Source organism: Rana temporaria, chromosome 5 (assembly GCF_905171775.1).
Source record: "Rana temporaria chromosome 5, aRanTem1.1, whole genome shotgun sequence".
Classification (NCBI taxonomy): domain Eukaryota; kingdom Metazoa; phylum Chordata; class Amphibia; order Anura; family Ranidae; genus Rana; species Rana temporaria.
The window spans coordinates 40,762,670-40,773,891 of NC_053493.1; the positions used below are offsets into that span (position 1 = coordinate 40,762,670).

At 48.4% G+C, this 11,222-nt stretch overlaps 1 protein-coding gene across 8 annotated transcripts in view; it reads left to right on the forward strand.

The window, feature by feature from the left end:
* ADAM22 (ADAM metallopeptidase domain 22) overlaps positions 1-11,222 on the forward strand; it is a 390,621-nt gene that overhangs the window by 8,115 nt on the left and 371,284 nt on the right. The gene's annotated exons all lie outside the window — the stretch shown is intronic.

An 11,222-nucleotide genomic window follows, 5' to 3' on the forward strand; every position in this document is an offset into this window, starting at 1 on the left:
ACCCCTTTCACACTGGGGCGTTTTCCTGGCACTTTTGTGCTAAAAATAGTGCCTGTAAAGCGCCTGAAAAACGGCCCCTCTGCAGTCTCGGTGTGAAGGCGATGCGCTGGCAGGACGTTAAAAAACCTCATACAAGCAGCATCTTTGGAGCGGTGAAGGAGCGGTGTGTACACTGCTCCTGCCCATTGAAATGAATGGGCAGCGTGGCAGTACCGTTGCTGCAGCGGCGCTTTGCGGGTGGTTTTAACCCTATTTCGGCCGATGGGGTTTACTTCCTCTGTGTGTCCCTGCGAAGGTAAAGCATAATGGGCTACCCATTATGTGACACTTACCTGCAGGAGAAGCCCACAATGTCACCGTCTTCCACACTGACAGCGAGCATCCATTCTTCACCCCTCTTCTTCCGGGGGGGCGCGAACTCCGGCTCTGTGACTGGCCGGAGTTGCATGACGTCACTCCCGTGCGTGCCCTTTCAAGATGGCGCATGCGCCGTTGAAGGCGTCGCTCAGGGAAATTGCAAATATCTCCGAGACCGTGTAGATATTACAAGCACCTACAGGTAAGCCTTAATCTAGGCTTACCTGTAGGTGTAACTTGCTAGCTGCCGAAAACCTCTGCAAAAACAATGGTAAAGCGCTACTAAAAATAGTGGTGCTTTACCACCGATGCTGCGGACGCTTTGGTGTGAAAGCAGCCTAAGGATTTTTGGTCATGTGACCAAGATGGGAAGGATGGCTTTAAAAAAAAAAGTATTCTTTAAAGCGGTAATAAACCGCTATGCTTTTTTTTTTTAACCTGCAAGGCAAAGTTATAATGTGCTAGTATGCATCGCATACTAGCACATCATGTGAAATGTACCTTTAAAATTAAGCCCTCCAGCCCTCCTAACCTCTGGTAGTTTTTTTGCCATCTGTGTCCCATAGGGGAGATTTGTCTTTACTTCCTGTGCCAACGCCAAAACAGGAAGCCAGAGGAAACCTTGGGGGTCACCAGAACTAGTGTCCCCATTGAAAGATTTCCCCTCTACTAATGTTTTGGTATCAGCCCGAAATGTGTGATTTACTTTTACTTTCACTTTCAATGATAATGGTAAACAGAGAGGGTGAATCTCCCTAATAAGACACATACAGCAATAATGTCAAGAGTTCTAATCCCTCTCCACTTTCTCCAAAACAAAACAAAAAAGTTTTGCCTTTAGTCACACTTTAACCACTTCAATACCGGACACTTTCACCCCCTTCCTGCCCAGGGCAATTTTCAGCGCTGTTGCACTTTGAATGACAATTGTGCAGTCATGCAATGCTGTACTTTGCTGTATCTGCAAAGTAGAGAGTGTCCTGACACTCCTGCTCACCCCCTCCCACCTCAAGAGGCTTTCTCCACACCAGGGAGAAAGCCTGGCATTACTGTGTGGAGTTACAGACAGAAGAACAGGAAGTGAGGATTTCTCAGAAGAAATAAGGACATTAAAGCGGAGGTTCACCCCTACAATATACTTTTTCCCCTTAGATGCATGCTCGTTTTGTCTAGGGGAATCGGCTAGTTGTTTTAAAATATGAGCCGTACTTACCGTTTACGAGATGCATCCTCTCCGTCGCTTCCGGGTATGAGTCTTCGGGACTGGGCGTTCCTTCTTGATTGACAGTCTTCCGAGAGGCTTCCGACGGTCGCATCCATCGCGTCACGATTTTCCGAAAGAAGCCGAACGTCGGTGCGCAGGCGCAGTATAGAGCCGCACCGACGTTCGGCTTCTTTCGGCTACTAGTGACGCGATGGATGCGACCGTCGGAAGCCTCTCGGAAGACTGTCAATCAAGAAGGAACGCCCAGTCCCGAAGACCCATACCCGGAAGCGACGGAGAAGATGCATCTCGTAAACGGGTAAGTACAGCTCATATTTTAAAACAATTAGCCGATTCCCCTAGACAAAACGAGCATGAAGCTAAGGGAAAAAGGTCAAAAAATAAATAAATGGGTGAACTCCCGCTTTAAGGCCGGAATCACACTTGTGCAGTGCGAATTTCAGCTCTCTTATCTTTGCAGAAAGATTACAGAAGTGTTCAGCAGATTAGCAACGTTTTAGATGCGAATTTGGAGACCTGGGAGAAGTTCCAGGTGAGAGGAGAGTGGGGGAGAAGTGTATTGAGCTGAATGAGAGAAATTCCTGAAGAGAACTGAACACATCTGCGAATCAGCTGCGTACCCATAGAAGATAATGGGCCTGAATTCGCACCTGACCTGCACCGCAAGGCATAAAATCCGCACACGTTTTTACTGCAATGCGCAGTGCGAATGCATCGCACATATGTGAACCAGCCTCATTGAAAACAATGTATTTAGAAATGTTCTGCGTATTGGATGCGGTTTAAGCCGCACTCAATTCGCATAGGTGTGAACCTGGCCTTAAAAGCAAAATGGAAGGATGAGGTAAGTGAAGGAGGACTGCACTAAGGTAAAGGAAGCTATTTAGGGAAAACATTTTTACCTTTACAACCCCTTTAAGCTCCAGAAACTTCTTCTAGAGGCAGGGGGAAGCAATCAAACTCCCAGCCTGTGATGCCCTGAACAGGTCAGACCAAACAATTATTTCTCCCCTGATTACAGCAGGAGCCAAACAATTGAATGTACCTAGCAGCGTAACTAGGAGGGTATCACACTTCTCTGTTGTGATAAATATATATGAATGGAGATGACATCTGCAGTCAGAAAAAATAATGAAAGTAGACCTTAAAGCGGACCTTCAGTAATTTTTTCATATTTCCATCCTCTGCCCTTGTTGTTTTAACTTTGGATAGTAAAACATTTTTTTTTCCTGCCAGTAAATACCTCATGCAGCCCACTTCCTGTTTCTTGTCTGGTCATTAGCCTAAGCCACAGGTGGCAAACACAAGGCCCGCGGGCCGAATCTGGCCCTGTTATGTGGCCCGCGCATCGGCCGCCAGCCTCCACCTCCTGTTCTCACCAGACGATTTCCGCTGTCACAAACAGGTCTCCTTGGCAACCCGAGTAAACACTTCCTCCACTCTCCTTCTCAGTCTCCCCAGTGTGTGTAGCTGAGCGCATGCGCTGTCATCGATCGGCATAGCCTGGTATTGGCAGAGGTGATGGCTCGGGCGGCTGTGTGTTCCAATCTGCATCCAGCGGCTGCATCTTGAAGGAGGGGTTTTGAGGACTTGTAGCAGTACTGGCCATGAAAGAATTCTTGTAAATGCCATCAGGTAGGAGAGAGTACAGATGTGAGGTCTGCTTTGGAAGGTGGGGAGGAGGAGGGGGAGGACTGTGAAGGTGTGTAGTAAGATGTGTTTAGAGGTGGGGGATGGGGGCAGAGTGCTGGGTGCAGGGATCAGAAGCCAAGAGGAGGGGTGGTAGTAAGATGTTGCACATTGTGCACTGCTCACCCCTGAACCCTGCCCTCTGTACGTTGTGCACCCCTCACTTCCTGTACATAGCGCATCCCTAAATCCCTGCACTCTGTACGTAGCGCACCCCTCAATCCCTGCACTCTGTATGTAGCGCATCCCTGCCCTCTGTGCGTAGCGCATCCCTCACCCCCTACACTCTGTATGTAGTGCACCCCTCACACCCTGCACTCTGTATGTAGCGCATCCTTGCCCTCTGTACATAGCACATCCCTGCACTCTGTACGTAGCGCATCCCTCACTCCCGGCACTCTGTATGTAGTGCACCCCTCACTCCCTGCACTCTGTACATAGCACACTCCTGAACCCTGAACTCTGTATGTAGTGCACCCCTCACTCCCTGCACTCTGTACGTAGCGCACCCCTCGCTCCCTGCACTCTGTACATATCGCACCCCTCAATCGCTACATTCTGTACGTAGCGCATCCCTCAATCCCTGCATTCTGTACGTAGCGCACCCCGCACTCCCTGCACACTGTACATAGCACACTCCCGAACCCTGCACCCTGTACGTAGCGCATCCCTCACTCCCTGCACCCTCACTCCCTGCACTCTGTACATAGCACACCCCTCACTCCCTGCACTCTGTACATAGCACACCCTTCAATCCCTGCACTCTGTACATAGCACACCCCTCAATCCCTGCACTCTGTACATAGCGCACCCCTCACTCCCTGCACTCTGTACGTATCGCACCCCTCACTCCCTGCACTCTGTACGTATCGCACCCCTCACTCCCTGCACTCTGTACGTAGCGCACCCCTCACTCCCTGCACTCTGTACGTAGCGCACCCCTCAATCCCTGCATTCCATACAAAGCACACTCCTGAACCCTGCTCTCTGTACATAGTGCACTGCTGAACTCTGTAGGTAACATAATCCTGACGTAATCCTAAACCCTGCACTCTGTACGTACTGCGACCCAGATACAACCGGCCCTTTGAGGGCAACCACACTGCTCATGCGGCCCTCAACTAAATTGAGTTTGACACCCCTGGCCTAAGCTTTTGACATCATGCACAGCTCTCTCTCTCTCACTCTCGCGAGAGTTTGCCAGGAAGGGAGGGGGGATGAGTCATAAGAGGGTCAATGAGAGCTGCGGGGCTGCAGAGCTGGAGGTGTGCCTCTGTGTGTCTGTGTAAATCCAGGAAGTGAACAGGCAGCAGGTTCAGCTGCCCACAGTTAAAATGGATGCAGCCAGACTTAGCGGAGGGAGATTTCTGCAGCATATTTGGCAAGTACAGAATCACAGTATATATAATATAATATGCAAAGTGGTTGGAGGGAAGCTTCAGAATGGCAAATATGTTTTTATTACACATTATGCGAGCAAACTGCAGTTCCTCTTCAAGGAAGACATATAAATACCTGGCTGAAAAGTGTATATGAGAGTTGTTTTATCCCCACTATGCAGTCATACTCTTTTGCTACAATGTATACTTTTCAAACCAGGTGCTGCAACAAAGTTAAAGGTTTCTAACTCTAGAAAGACATTACAAAAATAACAACAAATCATAGTAAAGTTACTTAAAGCGGGGGTTCACCCTTAGAGGGCACTTTTTCCCCTTAGATGGATGCTCGTTTTCTCTAGGGGAATCGGCTATTTGTTTTAAAATATGTGCAGTACTTACCCGTTTACGAGATGCATCCTCTCCGTCGCTTCCGGGTATGGGTCTTCGGGAGCGGGCGTTCCTTCTTGATTGACAGTCTTCCGAGAGGCTTCCGACGGTCGCATCCATCGCGTCACGATTTTCCGAAAGAAGCCGAACGTCGGTGCGCAGGCGCAGTATAGAGCCGCACCGACGTTCGGCTTCTTTCGGCTACGAGTGACGCGATGGATGCGACCGTCGGAAGCCTCTCCGAAAACTGTCAAACAAGATGGAAAGCCCACTCCCGAAGACCCATACCCGGAAGCGACGGAAGAAGATGCAGCTCGAAAACGGGTAAGTACGGATCATATTTTAATACAAATAGCCGATTCCCCTAGACCGAACGAGCAGGAATCTAAGGGGAAAAAAAAAAAAATTAATAAATGGGTGAACTCCCGCTTTAAGGACCCCTTCACGCCGATATACGTCGGCAGAAGGGCACGGCTGGGCACATCAACGTACCTGTACGTTGCCTTTAAGTGCCCAGCCGCGGGGGCGCACGCGCGACCCGGTCCGAAGCTCCATGACCGCGTCCGCGGGACCCACGGATCCGACCGCCACCGGTGTCCCGCAATCGGTCACAGGAGCTGTAGAACGAGGAGAGTGTAAACACACCTTCCCTGTTCTTCTGTGTGGCAGTCACACTGATCGTCTGTTCCCTGATATAGGGAACGACGATCAGTGATGTCACTCCTACAGCCACGCCCCCCTACAGTAAGAATCACTCCCTTAGGGCACACCTAACCCCCTAGTGGTTAACCCCTTCACTGCCATTGTCATTTTCACAGTAATCAGTGTATTTTTATAGCACTTTTCGCTATGAAAATAACAATGGTCCCAAAAATGTGTTAAAAGTGTCCGATGTGTCCGTCATAATGTCGCAGTCACGAAAAAAAATCGCCATAAAACTATCCCCTATTTTGTAAACGCTATAAATTTTGCGCAAACCAATCGATAAGCGCTTATTGCGATTTTTTTTTTTTTTTACCAAAAATAGGTAGAAGAATACGTATCGGACTAAACTGAGAATTTTTTTTTTTTTTTATATTTTTTTGGGGGATATTTATTATAGCAAAAAGTAAAAAATATTGAATTTTTTTCAAAATTGTCGCTCTATTTTTGTTTATAGCGCAAAAAATAAAAACCGCAGAGGTGATCAAATACCACCAAAAGAAAGCTCTATTTGTGGGAAAAAAAGACGCCAATTTTGCCACGTCGCACGACCGCACAATTGTCAGTTAAAGCCACGCAGTGCCGAATCGCAAAAAGGGGCAAGGTCCTTAACCTGCATATTGGTCCGGGTCTTAAAGCGGTTGTATAGCCTTTTTTTTTACTTTTACCTACAGGTAAGCCTATAATAAGGCTTACCTGTAGGTATAGAGAATATCTCCTAAACCTGTACGGTTTAGGAGATATTCCCCTCGTAATGCGCCGCTGATTGTAGCGGCGCATGCGCAGGGGGGATCCTCGGCTAAAGGACCGGCAGCCGCCGAACCTTGCCGAATTGAAGTCTCCCGCACACGCGCGTGAGTGACGACATCGCCGATCCAGCCAATCACATCGCTGGAGCGGCGATACCCGGAAGACACGCCGAGTCGAGATGACATCTTGCTCGGCGTGGACCAGGTAAGTTCTATTCTCCTCGTTTCGAGGTAAGTATTTCATAATGAGCTAGTATGCGGTGCATACTAGCTCATTATGTCTTTTGCCTTGCAGGTGTAAAAAAAAAAAAATTGCATATGCGGGTATACAACCGCTTTAAGTGGTTAAAGTGGATGAAAAGTAGAAGTTTTTTTACCCTAATGCATTCTCTGCACTGAGGTTAAAAGACTTTCATGCACCTTTTTTGCACATTTTATGTAGCACAACAGAATGGGCTGCGGTGCCCGAGCAAATGTATAACGCACAGACCGCACTAGTGTGAATCGAGCCTTAGGTCTGCTTTTTGCAGAAACGCGCCACAGTCCATTTACAATTGTTTCCTGTGGGACACGTTCACAGTTATGCTTTTTACAGCCTCTGCGTTTTTAGAAAAAGTCACTGGGGCAGATTCAGATAGATTAGCGGATCTTTAGATCCGCGTAATCTATCTGATTTACAATCCGCCGGTCCAATTTTGCAAGGCAAGTGCATGATTCACCAAGCACTTACCTCGAAAATTGCACCGTCGGATCGTAACTCCCCCGGCGGAATTCAAATTCCGCGGCTAGGGGGAGTGTACAATTTAAATCAGGCGCGTTCCGCATGCGTTGCCGGCGAAATTTGCCAGTGCGCATGCTCCAAATGACGTCGCTAGGACGTCAATGTTTTCGGCGGCTACGTAAATTCCGGCCATCCGTATTCCCGATCGACTTACGCAAACAACGTAAAAATTTGAATCTCGGCGCGGGAACGACGGCCATACTTAACATTAGCTACCCCTCATATAGCAGGGGTAACTATCCGCCGGAAAAAGTCGGTCTTGAATTGGCGGTTCTCCTCATTTGCATATCCGACGCGTAAAAAACTGCGACGACACCTAGCGGCCGGCGGTAGATTGCAGCCTAAGATCCTTACACCAGTCGGATCTAAGGGAGATCTATGCGGAACTGATTCTTATGAATCAGTCGCATAGATCTGACCGTCGGATCTCAGAGATACGACGGCGGATCAGGAGATCCGCCGTCGTATCCCCTTGATGAATCTGCCCCAGAGACTTTTCTGAACGAAAAACACTGCGTTTTTTGGTTCAATAAACGTTAATGGAGACACTGCAGAAAAGCATTTAGTGCATTTTTTACACTGTTTTGATGCGTTTTTGACACGTTTCACATTTTTTAAACTGCCCAACCGCAAATTGGCCAAAAAAAGAAAATGCAAAGCACACCTCAAAAAGCACAGCAGAAATGGATCAAAAGCAAACTGCATAGGTGTGAACCAGGCCTATCGAAAAATGCATGTCAAAACATGAGTAAATCCAGTCTTCACTTTTCCTGTCACCCCATACTGCCTCCCAGACCCCCCTCCTTGAGATCAATACACAGGGCTTTTTTTTTCCGCGGGTAACACAAACCTGGCACCTCCAGCAGTGAGATGCTGGGATGTGCTGGGGGGTCTACTGTGGCTGGGGAGATCTATCGTTACTGGGGAGGTCTATTTATGTTGGGGGGATCTTAGGTAGCTAGGGGCTCAGTTGTTGCTGGAATGGATCTACTGTTGAGGGAGGAGCCTATTGTTTCTGGCTGCTTGAGAGTCTGGTAATGTAGGCTGCTTGGGGATCTACTCTATTGTTACTGGTGGAAGTCTATTGTTGCTGGGAGGATCTATTGTTGTTTGGGGGGATATTTTGTTGAAGTGGGGGTCTATTGTTGCTGGGGAATCTATTGTTGTTGGGGGGGTATTTTAATGCAGGAACAGGAAGGGGCCGTCCCCAAAGTTTCCACAAAGTTGGGAGCATGAAATTGCCCAAAATGACACCCTTCACTGGAACTAAGGGGCCAAGCCCAACCCTGAAAAACAACCCCCCACCATAATCCCCCTCCACCAAATGATTTGGACCAGTGCACAAAGCAAGGCCTGTGAAGACATTGATGAGCGAGTTTGGGGTGGAGGAACTTGATTGGCCTGCACAGAGTCCTGACCTCAACCTAATAGAACACCTTTGGGATGAATTTGAGAAGAGACTGCGAGCCAGGCCTTCTTCATCTGGAAGAATGGTCAAACATTCCCATTGACACACTAAACCTTGTGGACAGCCTTCCCAGAAGAGTTGAAGCTGTTATAGTTGTAAAGGGTGGGCCAACTCAATTTTGAACCCTACGGACTAAGACTGGGTAGGGTGCCCACGTGTCCCGGATTGCCCGGGACTGTCCCGCAATTGACATGTCTGTCCTGGGTCCCGGGCACCTTTATTCTGGGACAATACAATGTCCCGGAATGAAATAGAGGACACAGCCACCCCCTACTAACTAATAACTACATTTCCGGAACTGGTTGTTAGGGCCGGCGCTGCCTGGCATCTTGCAACCAGTGACAATTTACTCTCAGACAGTGAGACCAGGAGCGAGGCCTGCGCCTAGTGCAGCACTGCTGTCCCCACCCACCTTGGCACCTCCTTCTTCTCCGGGACCCAGCGGCAAACAGCAGAGACTGGTGTGATCTTCACTCTCCAGATTGTGACGCCACTCCTTTCCTTCTACGCACGTGGCTCATGCAGAGGGAGTGACAGCAGCACTGCATCTGGTGGCAGGCTATGGGTGGCACTGCATCTGGTGGCAAGTGGCACATTCACCTGACAAATAACCCGCCACCAAATTCCCCATCAACCCCGAGACTACATTACCCTCCTCATATTTTTGGGGGGAAGGTGAGAGAGGGGGTGTGTCCCTGAATGGAAGTTTGGAAATGTGGTCACCCTAATGCCGCGTACAGACGGTCGTTTTTTGTGATGAAACAAAACAACGTTTTTGAAACTTCATTTTAAAAAAACGACGTTGCCTACACACCATCGTTTTTTCAAAATGCTCTAGCAAAGCGCGGTTACGTTCAGCACTCTTTTCCATTGAAGCTCGCTTCATAACTTGCTTCATGCGCGGGTTTAAAAACGTTGTTTTAGATACACACAGTGATTTTTTATGACACAAAAAACGATGTTTTGAAAAACGACATAAAAAATTGAAGGATGCTCAAATTTTTTTTTTGGCGTTTTTCAGCAGACATAAAACGACGTTTTCCCCACACACGGTCATTTTTAATGACGTTTTTTAAAAACAAAGTTTTTTTTCATCACAAAAAACGGCCGTCTGTACGCGGCATAAGACTGGGGTGGCATTAAAGTTCATGTGCGTGTAAAGACAGGTGTCCCAATACTTTTGATAATATTGTGTATCACAGCAATGAAAACTGTAAAATGGCCTGGTAATAGGGTGACCACATTTCCAAACTGCCATTCAGGGACACACCCCCTCTCTCACCTTCCCCCCAAAAAGATGAGGGGGGGGAATGTATTCTCGGGGTTGATGGGGAATTTGGCGGCAGGTTATGTGTCACGGGAATGTGCCGCTTGCCACCAGATGCAGTGCCGCTTGCCACCCATAACCTTGGCACCAGATGCGGTGCTGCTGTCACTCCCTCTGCATGAGCCACGTGCGTAGAAGGAAAGGAGTGGCGTCACTATCTGGAAAGTAAAGATCCCACCAGTCCCTGCTGCTTGCCGCTGGGTGCCGCAGAAGGAGGAGGTGCCGAGGTGGTAGGGTGACCATGTGTCCCGGATTGCCTGGGACAGTCCCGCATTTTGCAGGTCAATCCCAGGCACCTTCATTCCAGGACAATACAGTGTCCTGGAATGAAACTGACACAGCCACCCCCCCCCCCCACCCCCCGGGCCAATCTGATGCCCCCAAAAAAAGGCTGCCACATCACAGTTTTACTCACTGACAGTACTTATGGTGGCTGGGAATGCCTGGAGGAGCACAATCCCCGCCCCCCTGCTTGTGATTGGAGAAATCATAAATCCCGCCTCTTGTGTCCAATCACTGTGCTGTGATTCATTTACAGCACAAGCTGATTTTTAGTGAAGGGAGGGTGTCCCTAAATGGTAGTTTGGTAATGTGGTCACCCTACGAGGTGGATGGGGACAGCAGTGCTGCACTAGGCGCAGGCCTCACTCCAGGTCTCCCTGTCTGAGAGTAAATTGTGACTGGTTGCAAGATGCCAGGCAGCGCTGGCCCTAGCAACCAGTTCCGGAAATGTAGTTATTAGTTAGTAGGGGGACCCTATTGTCCCAGAATGAAGGTGCCGGGACCCAGGACAGACATGTCAATTGCGGGACACGTTGGGCACCCTACCTGGTAATAACAGGCAAAACCCATTCTCTGCTCTATCCAAAACAAAAAAAAAGTTTTGGCTTTGATTTAAAGTGGAGTTCCACCCATAAATATAACATTACATCAGTAGTTTTAAAAAAAAATTCATTAGTCCTTTAAGAAAAAAACATTTTTTTTTAGATGCCTTCAAAGTGTTGTTGCTAGGCAGAATAGTTAATCTTCCCACTTCCTGCACCTAGGTGCTTAAGCTTCCTAACCTACACCGCACAGACTCCTGGGAATGTAGTGGGTGTAACTTTCCAGGAGTCTGTGCACTCCCCAGTCTCAAAGAATCATGTGACTTGGACAGTA